The 14963-nt window shown below is 39.9% G+C and overlaps 1 long non-coding RNA gene across 1 annotated transcript in view; it reads left to right on the top strand.

Moving 5' to 3' along the window:
- Positions 1 to 14963, top strand: part of LOC123284710 (uncharacterized) — a 91828-nt gene that overhangs the window by 75370 nt on the left and 1495 nt on the right. The window contains exon 2 of the long non-coding RNA XR_011497434.1: positions 10981 to 11952. This is a non-coding gene — a long non-coding RNA (uncharacterized lncRNA). The remainder of the gene's footprint in view (positions 1 to 10980; positions 11953 to 14963) is intronic.

Here is a 14963-nt window from a genome sequence, read left to right as displayed (position 1 = left end):
TGGAACTCTCTATTGAAGGTAGCAAAATTATATGCCATTTTAATCCTATAAGAGTTAATTCTGTTAGATTTAAAAATTCCTAGTGGGATGTTCTAAAGGTTTAGTGGCCACGTATTCCAGGCCTATAGACACAAATTCATTCCATTTGCACTGCAGTTTCTATAAGATAAAAATGAACGGATGTGGTCTCACAGGAGCCTCTCATCTTTTGGGGTTTGTTCTTAATCTAAATTCCTCAGGAGAACTTTTCCTTTTGTAAACACTTTCACTGTGGTTAGGAATCATTCATTATTGAAAAATCATAGATTTCAGTTGCCAGTTAACTTCCTCTCTCTCTCTTAAAATGGTGACTTGTATGTTTGTTATTTATTTTTGCTGCAGGATATAAGAGAATTGATTTTTTTCTGGGCACATTTTCATGGATTTATATACTAGCAGATGAAGTATGGCCTGATTTTCAACCAGCTGGTCTTCCAAGGTATTTTCCCAGACAAAATTCTTAACTTCAAAATGGTGCAGATTATGATTATTAGAACTCCACGGGGATATTTAGTGCTTTCTAAGTTTTTGGAGGGATCCCAGGAAGAAATCTGTAGCTTTAAGTTCCAAAATTCCCATGGCTTAATCCTTCAGGAATAATAAAGGAAAAGGAGATAATCTTAATCAGCAGGCTGTGCCTCACCCCATACAAAATGATTCCCATTTCTATTCAGTCTCGTCTTAGAAAATAAATACTTTCCTCTAGAAACTGAGAATGAATCAGAATGACTTATTGATTCCTGCAGAAGCCCACTACAGATAAATTCATTCAAATGTCGCTCCAGGTTTAAGTTTACTGGAAACTATTAGCAGAATTATTGGAAGGGATTTTCCTAATAGTACTTCCAGTTGAAGTGTTGGGAGAGACTTGAATTATGCCAGAAAGGGTCCTTACAGCACACAAACGACAAAATCGAGTTATTTTACCTTGGGCCGAAGGACACCAGAGAGATAGTTACACACACACAAACAAATCTAAAGTCCTAATCCTGGCTCCCGAGATGTTCCGTGGGATGTCCCAGACTCCTGCATCACTGCCTGATGAAGGGGAGCCTACGCTTACTCGTGTTTGGGGTGTGGCACAGCAGAAGGCCACAGAATTTAGGCAGAAGCTCCTAATCAAGGGACTTTGCTTAACTTGCACAATCTTTTCTCTGAGATTTATTTTCTCTTGTATATAATTGGGCTCAATGATTTTTAAATTTCTTTCCATCTCAAAACTTCTATTCCCTGATAATTTGTATTTTCACAGTTACGAGCCCAAAGACTTCTGAAGTAAATCCCTGATGAAAAGAGCATTTAGCAAACTCTTCAACCATACAGAACAGCCCTGAGGAGATAGCTAAAGGTGGCAGTGTTGCATTTACCTTGTGGACTCTCTTCTCACGTTCCAGCTTCATCACTCTCAAAGAGTTTGACACGGTCACTTGGTCTTGGAGAGCCCAGTTTCTTCATCTCTAATGGGGACAATGATAGTACATGCTTCATAGTGGCCATGAGGATTAAATAAGATAATCTCAGAAAACCCCTAGCAGTATGCATTTTTCATAGAGAGTGCAACATGTGTGTAACACTCAGAGTTTGATCAAAGAAATAGAACTTTAGAAATAGAAAGAATATGGGACTTATCAAAGGGGATTGACTTAATCCAATTTCTGAATGGCTGCTGCTTCTGTACCTGATGTTGGCCTTGAAGTTACCAGGGAAGAAAAATAACAGGAGGGAAAGATGGATGTGAAATGGAGGAGAGCAAGGACAAAGAGGAACACCCAAGGATGAGCTGGAACCTGTGTTGGTATCTCCCTGACTCCAATCCTCCCACTGCAATGATGTGGGTGTCCTGCGGGAGCTGAAGGAGCAGCATGCTAGATGATTGCTCCATGCCAATAAAGTGGGGCAGCAGATCAGCAACAAGGTCTGTGAGCTGCAACAGTGCTTGGCGTCCTGCACTGTCCGTCTCAGTACAAAGGGAATATGGCTGCTTCACTTCTGCCTTTCAAATCTATATAAAACGCACCTTGTGTTCCGTGTTAACCTGGAACTGTGCAAGGAAGGGAGTTCTGGGAAATGTCGGTTCTGGCTCGGCTAAGTTGACACAGTATAAGTACAATGCGCCAAGTTAGCTATTATCATTGTTTTTCATCTTCAGAAAAACTTCTCTAAAATTCCTGTCTAAAATCGCCTCACCTATCCCCTGGCCATTTTCTATCACAATCTCTTGGAAACTATTGTTTCTTATCAGACTAGTAGAAAAGCTCCATGAAGGCAGGAATGTGGTTGTCCTGGTCACTGCTGTGTACCCAGAAAGCAGAATTGTGCCTAGAATGTAGTAGGTACTCAAGAAATGTTTAATGAAGATGGTCAAACCATAATGTGAATCAAAGTTGGAGGTTTTTTTCTGAAATTTTACATTCTAGATCTGATCACAATGTTTAGATTGTTATGTAAGGTATGGAAAAATTCTGGAATGTATTATATGCTGTGTTCTATGCTAGGCTCTTGGCAAGTTGAATTAGTTAGGCTGGCATTGGCTGCTATAACAAATAAAGCCCCAAATTTCAGTGGTTTCTCACAATACAAGTTTTTCTGAGTTCATGGGTGCTCCTGGTTCATGGGTGGCTCTCCTTCTCATAGTGACTCAGTGACCTAGGCTCTTTCCATCACATGTCCACCCTTCCCCAGGACACTGTCATCCTTTCCTTTACTTCCAGCAAATAGAAGCTGGGAACAAGGCACACTGGTTCTTAAAAGGTCTGGCTTGAAAGAGATACACACCATTTCTACTCACATTTCACTGGTGAGAAGTGGTCACACGACACCCCTAGATGCAAGGGGGACTGGGAAATGTAATTCTTGCCTGGAAAGCTGCTTCCCATTGAGAACACCAGACTAAGGAGGCCCAAACAAATCTTATTGGACAGCTAGATGTCTCTGTCACTCTTATATTGTTCAGGTAATCTTCAAGCAATCCTATAAGGCAGGGGCTATTAATGTTCCCATTTTGCATATGAAGAAATTTGTGTGAAGTGTGTGTAGGTAACTTGCATAAGGTCATACAATTAACAATAACAGTTTTGAACCAAGGTGATTCAAAACTGCATTCTTTTTCTTTTTGCTGAGGAAGATTCACCCTGAGCTAACATCTGTGGCCAATCTTCCTCTTTTTGCTTGAGGAAGATTTGCCCTTAGCTAACATCTGTGTCAATCTTCCTCTGTTTTTTATGTGGGTCCCCGCACATACAAAACCCAGACGAGTGGTGGAGGTCTGTGCCCGGGAACTGAACTCAGGCTGTCAAAGTGGAGCATGCCAAACTTAACCACTAGGCAATGGGGCTGGCCCCAAAACTGCATCCTAACCCCACAACGTGCTTCCTCTTGGCTCACAAGCAAGTTCTAACACAACTGGTCGATAGACTAGACTCTTTGAAAATTCCAACTAGGGTTCCTATAGATAAAGCCTGTTAGAGATTGCCTACAATCTATAATAAGCTACAGGTCAAGTTCTCAAAACAACAATAAAAAATCAGTTTTTGAATTGTTATCGATAGTCTTACATCATTATGTGCCTGCTATTTTTGCAGGTTGATCCATTAAAGTTGTCTCAAACATAGAAAACAAGTTTAATGAGTTTGCATCTTATTTCTTAAAATGGGTAGACACTTGAACCACCAAAGAATTTGGATTGTTTGTCATAAAAAAGACCAGTATATTTGCATTTCCACTATATATTTTGGTGAGTTTAGAGGGGGAATGAAAACCTATGGCCTCTGGTTTCCGTGGGTCATATCAGTGACACACAGGTATGTGAGCAGCTCTTCAGGAATTGCCATAATGTCTGTATTGATGGAAATTAGAGGTGAACAATGCAGGTGGGTCTGGAAACTGCCAAGCCATTGGTTTAAAATCAAACCCAAAACTTAGTTGTTACTAAAGAATTTTAGCTCAATGATTCTCCTTTCAGATAAGAGGTTGAGTATGTAATGTATGCCAAGGTGATGTTTTAAAATCTAAATGTAATTTATAGATTTATAAACTTACCAGATGCTTTAGAAACTGCAGACCAGGACCACTGGTTCAAGACCATGTGGCTTTCTAGAAATTCTTCTATGCTTTCTACTTTAGAAACCAAAGGATAAGAACATCTACGGGAACATTAGAATAAATATGTGTAGTCTGGAAATACGTACATTTCTTTGTCACTCAAATGGCATGAATTCGAACTGCTGTAAACAGCAAATACTCAACTCTGTGTTGCTTAGTGTGATGAGCTTGCTTTATCAGGTACAGCTTTTGTGACCTTAGAAATGAGCAAGTTCAAGACAGAAAGAAAGTGAAATCTAGAGTTGAAAAATTTTCATTCTGTAATGAGAGAATATGACACTTTGTCTAGCAAATGACAGTGAAATAGAAAAGGATAAATGAGTTAGAAGAAGAAAAGTCTATACTAATGAGTCATAAAAATCATCCCGGAGAAGCTAAATGTGTGATACTTGTTAAAATTATGCAAGAATCTTTTTCCTGTGGAGTTTATTGTTGAACTAATAATAACATTAATTTAGCAGAAAAGTTGACTTTTGCAATGCAGCTGTGTGGCATGAGAGAATGGAATTAATGGAGAGACTAGATCTTGGTTCAGATTCTAGCCTGCCTCTGACTACTCGTCCATTTTGGAGGAAGTAGTATAGCCGCTCTGAGCGTTGGGTTACTCGTCTGTAAGTGGCTACTGGAGGGGTTGGCCTGATTAAATCAAATAATCATTTATACCTCTCAGTACTGTGCTTGGCACATATTAAATGCTCAAGAAATGATAACTGTGAATTTAATTACTCTTTCTTTTAGTCAATTATTACGTGAAAGATGTCTGTGTTTTAAATAATGTAGAATCAGACTCCACAAAATTCCCTGCTTTCTAGAATATTTATAATTGTCTGAATACAAAGTTCTTGATATAGCTTGTCCACCATGATTTTAATCCCATACCCAGGAACCTGAGTCTCGTTTGTCAGGTTCTCTTCACATCTAGGCATTCTCCTCTATTTGTTTTATTTTTAATTTTTTTTAAAGATTGGGACCTGAGCTAACATCTGTTGCCAATCTTCTTCTTCTTTTTTTTTTCATTCTTCTCCCCAAAGTCCCGCAGTACATAGTTGTATATTCTAGTTGTAGGTCCTTCTGGTTGTGCTATTTGGGATGCTGCCTCAGCATGGCCTGATGAGCAGTGCCATGTCTGTGCCCAGGATCCGAACTGATGAAACCCTGGGCTGCTGAACCAGAGCGCACTAACTTAACCAGAGGGCTGGCCCCTCCTCTATTTGTTTTAAATAGCACTAGGAACCAATCTAATGGAAGTGGGGTAGGGGGATGGAAGGGTGGGAACTTGATTCTGAAAGACTTGCCTTATGTATAGGAAGAGCTATGCCTCCCCTATAAGTGTCTTGAGTCAGAACATTATGGATGATTCCGAGGTTAGGAGGATGTGAGATACAGGAGGTTATGAGAAATAAAATCCCACTCCTTTTGTTCCAGCCTCATCATCTGAATGAATCCTATGTGTTGTGAGCCAAGAGCGTTTCTTACTATGAAGTTTTTCCACTCATAAACTTACTCACAGGAGAGGTTTGCAAAAGCAGAGCCAAGATTGTGATCAACAAAGATCATAATAATTACCAAAGTTGTCAGCCTTCCTGAATCTCTCTCATTTTTTCACGTCTCACCATCAGGTTCCTATTTCTTTAAAGCTAACACATCGCCGCTGAATTAAAATGCAGCAATTATTTATGACCTTTCAGTGCATTTATTTTTTCTTTAAAGCGTTGTCTATGCCTGATATTGCAACTTTTGATAGCTAGGCAGTTAAATGAGAAAGACAATCTTACGTTCCTAATGGCGTAAGCACTTTTGTCTGGTACTGGTAGAATGGATACATACGAGGGCTGTTAATTTAGCTCTAATGTGGGCTGCGTGGGAAAAGCTATAGGGGTTCTATTTAGTCGGTAGTAAACAACTTCGGAATCAATGTGTTTTTCTTTACTGAAGACTTGCTTAGTGCATCGGAAAAAAATTCTATTAGTTTGCCTCATTTAGTAGTCACCACACAGCCTGATGCGTGAGCCAGTGGCCCCCATTAAGGCCGGCATGACTGTTTGTAGCACAATGAACCAAGCCATCTGAATTCAACCCCAGTGTCATCATTCAGCAAGCCAGACAGAGCCATGATTTAGGATTTTCCCAACATTTTATGGCAATTTGTTTCATTTGCCCCAGGCCCGTAATGATGCAAATTGCCATAAAGTGGGATAATCAGGCAGTAGAAGTGTCATAAAACTGCAGGAGAAACAAATTTCCATCTTGGAACTTTGCAGCCGATGAATGTGGGGAAAGTAAATGTGGACCTGGCTTTGCTGGTGTTATCTGGTTGCCAAGCTCTGTGCCAAGCAGAAATGATTCCATTTTGTCAATTTGTACTCCTTTTGAAGCCAAAGAATGGGAGTCAAAGAAGATTTGAAAATGAGAAAGCACCGGGTGAAAGTCTTTCTTCAGGTGCCTGGCCTGTGATCCTGGGAGGGGTCGTCCAGGCCCAGGGAGGCCAAATAGGTGCCATTGGTTAGATGGAGGGCGTATTAAAGGGCTATTAAGGATTGGAGTGCTTGGGCCTTCTGGAGTGTCATGGTGCTTCTCCTGATATGTTTTTGGGATCACTGCCCTGCCTTGAGCAGCCCTGCCTCTCTTCTGCCATGAACAGCCTGTCCCACGGCGGGAACCAACAGGCTGGAACTGGCATTGTTAGACCGAAGCTCTTTGGGCCCTGCTGAGAACTGGGACATGGTTGAGATGAAAGAGTCCATTCTCACATATTCATTGCTTGCCTTGGAAGCGAAAATGGAATTTTTTTTTTTTTTTGATGCCTGAGAAGCAGACTCCCTTTGTCTCTCTGCTTTTTAATTTTTGTTTTTTCTTCTCCTGGCCACATTCCTGCCACATGGATCATTTGCATGTTTCAGGTATCATGAATCATCCCTTGAAGAATCACACAGCCTGAAATTTCCAGGTCTTACTCTGCAGCTGATAATGGGGTTGTATTGCCTTCACCCTTTATTTGTGTGTTGTCCATTTTGTTTCCTGTTTTGCAATATTACGTTAATGGCATCTGTTTGAAAGTTCCCTAAGGACACATTCCGTAGCTTCACTCCTGCTAACTGAACTGTTTTTGACAGATATCTTAATAACATTCTAGCTCGTTGCCAAGCTGCTAGGGGTAAGAGCTACAATCATTTCTCCCTTTTTAAAAACTGAAATATATCCTAGGAGGAGCTTCTCTAGGATTCTTTTGATTTTATTTTATAAACTTAATTTATCATGGACTCCCCAATGAACAGGTCTGCTTCCCAATTTTGATGCTGTTGCATCCTAAAAGGCAATAAGGAAGATGATGAAAAAATGGTCTCTTTCTGGCTCTCACAATGGTGATATTTTATATATAGCCTTCACATATAGTCATTTTCATGTTTTTATGTTTCCTATCTAATTTTGTATATGTTCTATGATGTTTTTAAATTTAATGCATTTAGAATATGAAGAATATTGCTTTTAAGCCCAGTGATTGCCTGGTCTCTGTTAATAATGACTGATGTTGATCATAACCATTTATTGAGAGTGGAAGATATACCTCGCATTGTGGTATCCCTTTACGTGCATTATCTCATTTAGTTTCAAAAACAAACCTATGAAGTACTGCTGTCAAAACATTCCTACCCCCCCCCCCCAATTTTGATCAATGAAATGTGATCAGGATAATGTAGAATGTTGAGTGGATTGATCCCCTTTCCAGTAGAGAGCAAGCTCTTTCTAAAGATGATATCTTGCAGGATACACAGTCTCACTTGATAGTTGTGCATTTCAGTACAAAGTAGAAATTGACATTTAGAAACTGGAAAAAGCCTGAGCAAATGAAAATTATATGTTGCGATACTTGAAAAATTAATTCATTGGAGATTCATAGGCTATTGGTGAAAAGACTGAACTTGGTAACTGGTAGCTCTTGGAGGAAGGATTTTTCTTGAATGATCTGGTCCTCGGTCTCCTCTAAAGTTCAAGTGCAAAGAGTCAACATTTGCCTTTGGGGCCACTTCGTACTTCCTTCAAAGCCCTTTGCTCCCATGGTGTCCTTCTCCCCTCAAAGTTTCCACTATTCTCTGGGTCTCTAATGGTTCTATTTCTCCAGGGTTTGCTGCAGATCTAGCAGGACCTCCTTCATACTGTTCTGCCCACAAAAACTTACTTAATTCATGACCCTGCTAAATGTCAGCTGATTAGGTAAACTCAAGGGTCTTAAAGGGCAAATGGAACTGTAGGGAAAAAACATCTTGATGGAACTCTAAAAATAAACAATAGTCGGGGCTGGCCCCATGGTGTAGTGGTTAAGTTCAACATGCTCTGTTTTGGCGGCCTGGGTTCATGGGTTCAGCTCCCAGCTGTGGACCTGCACTACTCGTCAGCCATGTTGTGGTAGTGACCCACATACAAAATAGAGAAAGATTGGCACAGATGTTGGCTCAGGGCAAATCTTCCTTAAGCAAAAAAAAGAGGAAGATTGGCAACAGGTGTCAGCTCTGGGTGAATCTTCCTCAGCAAAATAAATAAATAAATAATAGGGAGAATGGCTTCAGGTTTAGAAATAAAAATATGATGAAGAAACATTCCTGTTGTGTATAAAAGAAAACTTAAAAATGGGTATAAGATATTAATTTGTAATTCAGTTGTCTATCCATCAATGAAGGGATGATTTTGAGATTTTGACCCCAAGAGGTAAATACAACTTTGTAGGAATCAAGAGATCAATGAAATGGGTTATAAATGCCATGCCAGTGTGGTGGAAAGGTATCTAATAGAAGGCCATGGGAAGAGCATTGTATGTCAAGAAGATTCACATTTATATGAAAATTTGGGGCAACCCATAAATCTAAGGATTAAACCTCATTACAGAGTATCTGAGTGAAGATAAAAGGAGGGAAGAACGGAAGTGATAGTTCTGTTGGATATATTACAGGTTCTCCAGACAAACATTTCAGATTTAATCCAAGAGCTATCACGTAGGCTATGTATAATAGTGATGGGAGACTACAATGATTGGGATAGTGCTTGGAAGTCTTAGACAAAAACAGAGCATGTGATCATTTTTGACTTACCTTATTTAGTAAAATTCTCTGTCTGAAAATAAAAAAAACCTGACAGTGAGATCACTACTGTGGACCTAATCCTAACCAAATGAGAACAGTTTGTAAGTGTGATTTATTTATTAAGTTCCTGCCTGCTGTGTACCAGAAATTGTGTGTGATGGGGACATATAAAGATGCAAGCATGTTTCTAGGGACACAGCGAGCAGAGAATCCTAGATTTAGGAAAGGAGGATTTTAGTCATCAGAGATAAGTCATGAGCAGGATGAGGTCTTAAAATTGGATTCTCACCATTGCATGGGGAATTTCACAGCACATAATGCATGTGTTGATCATTTTAACTTTGAAAAAAGTAAAATAAATAACACATTTTGATGTACATTTATTTCAGGTAAATGGATTCCCAAGATAACTTGATACTGACCAACACAGCGTGGCCATTAAAAATTCCCAGTGTTTGGTTGACTTTGTCTCCCAAAACAAGGAAAAAGCAGAGGCACCAGCCATTATTGAGTCACTACTGCTTTGAGTTCATCTGAGGGGGAAATGAGCCAATAGAAGGCTCTCCATCCACTTCTGATGAAACAGTCTTGGGGGCAGTGTTCTGGTGGATGTGCCATGTTCTAACGCACAGGATCAGGGTTGGGAAAGGGAAGACTGAAAGAGGCATACAACCCAGCCATGAGCAGGGCTGCATCAGATTCCAGATTCATCGTGTTTGGATGATGCATTGATATCCAAAGTGACTTCTCTAACTTGCTCCAAATTGGAACTAGCAACTCTCTGGAGGGAGAAAATGCTCCTTCTGTAAGAATTTTTTGATCTGGAACCAGAGGTGGAGAAATAGGAGGGCAAGTATAAGTGCTACATTCTTCCCTGCCCGCTACATCAATGAACTGGCCCTTCATCCTTTCTTATAAGTGCCTGATATTAAGTGGGCTTGAGTTGGTTGATGCATATTGGTTAAATGGCTGTTTTAAATTATTCTCAAACTATACGTATAAGCCATAAAATTGTGAGAGGGAGGAAAAGGATGACCAAGAGATGGAAGGAATGCCATTCAGCCAATGCTAGTCATGAAGAGTAGCAGGAATCTATGAGAATAATTTCAAGAGAGAAAAACTCAGAATTAACTTGAGACTGGTAGGAAAAAAAGAAGATATATAACAAAGAAAATGTTTAAAAAATATATTTGATGCACAGACGATTTCTATAAAGAGGTAAGAAACTGCTTGTTTCTGGGTCAGAGCTGGGGAATTGGAGACGTGTGGTGAGAGGGAGACTCACATTGCACTGTGGACTCTTTCAGACTTGTCCGAATTTTTAGCATATACACTTGCTATCTTTTCAAATAATTAAAACAGAATTTACAAAGACATAGGTGTGTGGTAGATACTGCTCATTGTCTCTTGTTGCGCCCTCCCCACTTCTTATGTAGGGATCAGGACCTGCTAATGATAGATGAGCAGAGGGAAGTTATGCTTCCAGGTCCCATCAATCAAGGGAGAGAGCATGCCCTCCCCTCCACCTCTTCCCCTTCTTACTGGCTGCAACATGAGTAGCCTTGGATCTTCTTGTATCAATGCTTGAGGGATAGTGGAGCAATAAAGATAGAAGGATCCTGGGCTGCTCCTGACTTTGTGAAGCAGCACTGTCATATCAGCTAGAACTTTTTTGTAACAGCAAGAAACACACTCAGGTGTCTGTCATGGCTGTCAAAGTTATGTTTTAATTAATTAGATGTCTGCTTTTGATTATTTACCATAGCCAAGATATGGAAACAACCTAAGTGTCCAACAATAAGACGAATGGATAAAGAAGATGTTGTATACACAATGAAATGTTATTCAGCCATGAGAAAGAAGGAAATCCTGACATTTTTGACAACATGGATCTTGAAAGCATTATGCTAAGTGAAATCAGCAAGACAAAGCTAAGTACTGCATGATATCATTTAAATGTGGAATCTAAAGGAAAAAAAGTCAAACTCATAGAAAAAGAGAGTAGAAAAGTGGTTGGCAGAGGCTGGGGGATGGGGGAAATAGGGAGAGTTGGTCAAAGTACAGAAGAGTTTGTACTTTCAGCTATAAGATGAATAAGGTCTGAGGATCTAATGTAATATGTGGTGACTATTGTTGATAATATTGATTATATAATTGAAATTTGCTAAGAGAGTAGAACTTAAATGTTTCCATCAAAAAAAAATAAACAAGTATGTGAGGTGATGGATGTGTTAATTAAGCAGATGATGGTAATCCTTTCACCAAATCACCACAATGTACACTTTAAACAGCTTGCAATTTTGTCAATTATACTTCAATAAAGGTGAAAAAAAAGATGTCTGCTTTTGATGTTTGTACCAAAAGCTAAGACATTTTCCACGCTTATTTTCATTTTAACAGATAAGGAGGAAAGAAGAAATAGAAGATATGGAGGAAAAAACAATGGAAAGAATATTTTCTTAGGAAACTCAGTGGTCAGGGGCAGCAAAGCACAGCAGTGTGCTGGTGAATGTTTATCATTGTAACCTCCACCAATTTTTGTGGAGTAAATACTCCATGAAAATACTACTTTCAAGCTGCCAACATGACGTCACTGAATGGAGAGTTGGGAAGAGATGCTAACTTGAACTTCCTAGAACTGGTACCTGCCAATTCTAGCACACCCCTTTGCACCAACTAGCAAAGCAAGAACTCCAGTTGATGGCAACTTGGGGCAAAGTTGACAATGGCTGGCAAGGTACTTTGGATCCATAAAGGGCCAATGCTATTTTTTCTGGAGGAAAGAAGTTTTATTCAAATCATAAAGGCATCTAAAAAATGATGTAGGTAGTAAAAATTGTCAAAACTTCTGAGATCCGTTTAGGCCTACATGGTTGAATTTCTTTAAAAAGTCCTTATTTTATTTATTTTTTTTTTGAGGAAGATTGGCCCTGAGCTAATGTCTGTTGCCAATCTTCTTCTTTTTGCTTGAAGAAGATTGTTCCTGAGCTAACATCTGTGTCAATCTTCCTCTATTTTGTATGTGGGATGCTGCTGCAGCATGGCTTGATGAGTGGTGTGTAGGTCTATGCCCAGGATTCTAATCCATGAGCCCTGGGCTGCTGAAGCAGAACATGTGAACTTAACCACTATACCACTGGGCTGGCCCCAGAAACTCCTTAATATTTTAGAGGATAAAATTAATTTTATAAATGTTACAGATTCTTGAGCAGATGATATTTATATTTTTGGTTTAACAAAAGGTTTTATTTTCATGGAAAAAAATAAGGTACTAAGAAAATATCAAGTCTGCAATGGAGCCATAACTTGCAATAGATATTGTTATGTTAATAAATGAAATAAAAGGGACACTGCAGCCCACTGCCAATTTATCTTTCCATTTCTATCAAACAGAATGAACTGGCTACCTAAAAGGGCTGAACAAATGTTTGTGAGAGGGCACTGGTGTCTAAGGTGCCACCTATCCCTTGCCCAGATATGTGTCAAGGCCAGGATAAGTACTTGTGGCTGGCACAAGATATTAGTTAACAATGAAAGAGTTAAAAAGATCTAGATCTGGAATGACAGGAGGAATCTAACAAGACCAAACTTAATAGGGAAAAATGTTAAGCCATGAAATTTGGGCCAGTGCCCCAGCTGCCCAAATATGAGTGATTATAAACTTCATATAAATCCTCAGTCTTCTGTATTATGTGGATATCCCAAATTAAATAACCCCAAGGGTGCATTAATTGGAATGCATCATACCGCCAGGAAGAAAGGAAATAATCATTTCACTGTACTTTTCACCCATCCATTCATTGATTTCATTCATCACACTCACCCATCCACTCACTATCATTCATTGACTCAATTACTATTGATTGAGGATCTACAAAGTCAGGTAAGTGATGCATATATAGTCATAAGATAGGCATGGTGCATAACCACATGGAGCTTATAGTCAATCAGTTATTGTTCAGACCACGTATAAAGTACAGCGGTTGGTTTTGGATGTGACTTTAAGGGAATTAAGTAGAAAGTGATATCTGGCCACAGACTAGTAATGGGATTGGTTTGGAGTAAACTCAGTCATGCAAGGAAGAATTGAAGCAACTGTAGGAGAGAGGAGAGGAGTTTAAGAGCATGTCATAGCTTTCTGCAAATATTCAAACAGTCATCATAGAGCTCTTCTCATACAGTATATATAAGAAGTGAAAATGAAGCAAATAGTGAAGTCTAATTGAGTTCAGAGAGGAAAAGGAAATTAGAGAAGGTTTAGCAAAGGGTGTGATTTTTAAGCTGAGTCTTGAAGGATGAATGGGAATTCATTAGGAAGAAAAAAAATAAAGGGCATTTCACCAGGTGGAGGGAACAGTGGTGCAAATTCCCAGAGCCACACAATGGAGGGGCCTTTGGTAGCAGCATGCATTTTTGAGTGTTTGTAGTACAGAGGATAAGAGTTGGAAGGGAGAGGAGAAAGGAGTAGCTGAAGATGAATCCGGAGAGAAAGTCTTAGAGAAGATCATGGGAGTCTTTTATGCTAGGGAGTTTAAATTCTCTATTTGAGGGCACTGGGAGAGTGGGTGGGCATCAAAGCATCATAGGCAGGGAAGTGACATCCCCGGATTTATGTCTCAGAAAGGTCACTCTGGTGCAGCGTGGAGGAAGGATTTGAGGGAGGGCAAGATTCTGACTGAAAGGGAAGGAGGAGTTTCTGACATGGACTGACACTGAGTCTGTGTTTTTGAGGCCGAGTTTCTCTTAGAGAGTCTGAAATACATTGTCTTTGTAGCTGTGGTTCTTTTAGCTGAGCTGGGTTAAGGGTCAAACAAAGCTCTCTCTTCATTCGGGCCACGTTTGTACTCAGCATGCAGAGTATATAGTTTTCTCTTGGTGTGTCTGGTGCATCTTTGTATTTTCACTAATTCATTCATTCATCAAATATGTATTAAATACCTGGCTGGTGACAGCCATGTTCTTGGTCATGGAGATCCAGCAGATACACAGGTAAGTTCTCTGGGTGTGATAGAGACAGACGATAAGTAAGAAAGCACACGAAAGGTAATTTCAGATGCTTTTAAGTGCTGTGAAGTTACTAAAACAGTAACATGATTGGCAATAACTTGGGTAGAGGTAGGTTTGTCAGGTGGGATGGGCAGAGAAGGCCTCTCTGAGGAGGTGATATTTGATTGAGACCTGAATGATGAGAAAGAGGCAGCCGCCTCCGGCTCAGAGAGAGGATCTCCGAAGCAGAATGAACTATGGCATTAAAGGACATCAGGAATTATCTTGTCATGTTCAAGGAACAGAAAGGCCAGTTTGGGATGAAAACAGTCAGTGAGCAGGAGGGTAGTATTAGACAAGATCAGAAAGGGAGGAAAATGTCATACAACCCTACAGGCCTTGATATGAGGTTGGGGTTTCACCTCATCTGTATTACAGTAAAGAAGTCACTCTGGCTGCTTCTAGTGGAGAGTGGATTGGACTGAGGCAAGAAAGGGAGCAGGGAGACCAAATGAAGTTTATGGTAGATGTCCAGATTTAAAAAAAATGTGACTTCTACGATGGTGGTGGCAACCATGATAGAGAAAAGTTGATGGGCTCTGGAGGTTGAAGCAAGAGGACTAGCTGATGGATTGGATGTGGGCTAATGAGGGAAAAGAGAAACCAAGCAGGAAGCCTTGTTTTTGTGCTTAGCCAAATGTGCCATTTTTGGGGATTTGAGAGGCTGAGGGAAGAAAATACCTGGTTGGGAAAATTGAGAGT

The sequence above is a fragment of the Equus asinus genome, chromosome 23, assembly GCF_041296235.1.
Source record: "Equus asinus isolate D_3611 breed Donkey chromosome 23, EquAss-T2T_v2, whole genome shotgun sequence".
In the NCBI taxonomy this organism is placed as follows: Eukaryota; Metazoa; Chordata; class Mammalia; order Perissodactyla; family Equidae; genus Equus; species Equus asinus.
The sequence above is the reverse complement of the archived record's forward strand: the minus strand, read 5'-3'. Positions and strand labels throughout refer to the sequence as shown.